General features: G+C 39.7%; 1 non-coding gene across 1 annotated transcript; it reads right to left on the reverse strand.

Moving 5' to 3' along the window:
* Positions 1 to 745: 745 nt before the first annotated feature.
* trnay-gua (transfer RNA tyrosine (anticodon GUA)) lies at positions 746 to 834 on the reverse strand. Its single transcript is given in 2 exon segments — positions 746 to 781; positions 798 to 834. It is a non-coding gene; the product is annotated as a tRNA-Tyr (tRNA).
* Between the last annotated feature and the right edge of the window lie 1,307 nt (positions 835 to 2,141).

Here is a 2,141-nt window from a genome sequence, read left to right on the forward strand (position 1 = left end):
GCAATGGTGTCATGCTCATTGTGTCACTGTTTCCAGGATAATAATAATAATAATAATTAAAGTAAAATAAAATGTTAAACTGTAAATATTTAATCTTGCTGATGAATAGTGATTCATACTGACCTGGAATGAACCTGTTCAGATGCAAGTGGAAGGACTCAAGCGATGTGGACCCTCTGGTAGTTTGGCAGGACGATGCCCTCCTTGGTGGTGGTGCCAGTCTCAGTGTACAGGAGCACACCTGGTTCGTCCTGGATGCACTTCACATGCCTCTTCTGGACTTGCCAGATGTGCCGCATCCTCTCCTGGTCCAAGAGAGGGACACCGAGAAGGTCTCTGCCCTGTACCCCGATCAGCTCGTGAAGAAGGCCTTCAATCATGATGACGGTCTGCTGCTCTCCTCTTGTCCACCTTCTGCAGTGCAGGGCCAGTTCCTCCTTGGTGATCTGCTGGTCCACTAGTGTTTCAGTGATGCCAGGGACACCTTCCCGTTTCAGCTGTTCCCTCTTGGCTCGTCGCAGCAAGGCGACGTCTCCGCTGTCCCACTCGAAAATGCAGCATGACAATTTGGCCATGAAGATGGGATACAGAGGATGTGCATCCTTTGTACACCCAGATGCCAGTCGCCGCATGAAGTGGTAGATGTCGAGCTTGACGACCAGGTCTGGAACTTGACAGGGAGCAGGCTTGGCACTTTCCATTTTTTTTAACCTACTTTTAATCATTGTTTATCATAAAGGAAACCTCCTTCGAGCCGGATTTGAACCAGCGACCTAAGGATTTCAGCTGTACAACCTCTACAGTCCTCCGCTCTACCAACTGAGCTATCGAAGGGGCGCTGTATAGAATTGTAGAGGAAACACACACCACAGTTGTATTGTCTCCACAGAAAATACAAAGCTACATACAGGATATCATTTGTCCGAACGCTATACACAAATCTCTCCAAACGGTCTGTGCTCTCAAAAAATTTTCACACTGCTGTCTATAAACACTATAATTTTTCAAAGTTTTTCATTCAATCATTCATTCATTTGTTTTTCCATTTTTCATTCCATTATTTCATCGCTTTCATTGCTGTGACACAAAATGCGTTCAGTGTGCACAACTTTCAAAACACATGAACACAGTTGTCACATCAACCACGACCAAAACAAACTACTTGAACAAACTTCAAGCTGACATTGTTTTCTAAATAAAAAAAAACTGACATAATATAGTGCAAATTATTAATAAAAACTACTTTTGATAGTCTTTCTCTCTCTTGTACTACTTTGCTAAACTCCCATAAGCACATTGCCACATGCGGGCCAACCAAATTATAAGTGAACTATGATTATCGTTTTTACCGAAGGCACTGTGGTCCATTTTAACAAGTTTTGTTAGATTGTCTATGAGTTGACACAGACATTATCATAAATGAAACCACCTTTGAGGCGGATTTGAACCAGCAACCTAAGGATTTCAGCTGTATGACCTCTACAGTCCTCCGCTCTACCAACTGAGCTAAAGCTGGAGAACAAGTTTGTAGAGGGGGGGGAAGAAGGAGGAAAGAAGGGGAAGGAGAAAAATGAAGAAAGAGAGATAAAATTGAGAAATTGAGTGAAAATGAAGTAAATTGAGAAAATCAACACACTTTGCAAGGCTCACACAACATATGTCAGTATATACAGTATGTTATTTCTGTTACGCTTATTTTCCTGAAATACAAGATCTGTTATATGGGATGACAATTAAATAATTGCATACAAAAAATAAATACAAAAATACAAAAAATATAAAAAATAATACATAAAGCTAGGAAAGGCTGCTCTACTGGTAAAAAAAAAAAAAAAAAAAAAAACATACTAAAAAACAAAATCAAATCACTTTGCAAGGCTCACACAACATTCAGTATATACAGTATGTTATTTCTGTTATGCTGATTTTTCTGAAATACCAGATCTGTTATATGGGATGACAATTAAATAATTACAGCAATGAACTAATAAAACAAGACTGAAATATAACAAGCAGTTTTTGTTCTTCTAAAACTATTTACACTATCTACACACTAAGAGACAAAGAATGACAGAGACACCAATCTATTTCTTATCTTTCCTCTTCCTCCGCATCTCCTCCATCCACTGGTCAAGTGGCAT

Source organism: Centroberyx affinis, unplaced genomic scaffold, assembly GCF_046629955.1.
Source record: "Centroberyx affinis isolate AG114_WGS23_722 - 3 ecotype Tasmania unplaced genomic scaffold, CSIRO-AGI_Caff_v1 ptg001029l_1, whole genome shotgun sequence".
Classification (NCBI taxonomy): domain Eukaryota; kingdom Metazoa; phylum Chordata; class Actinopteri; order Beryciformes; family Berycidae; genus Centroberyx; species Centroberyx affinis.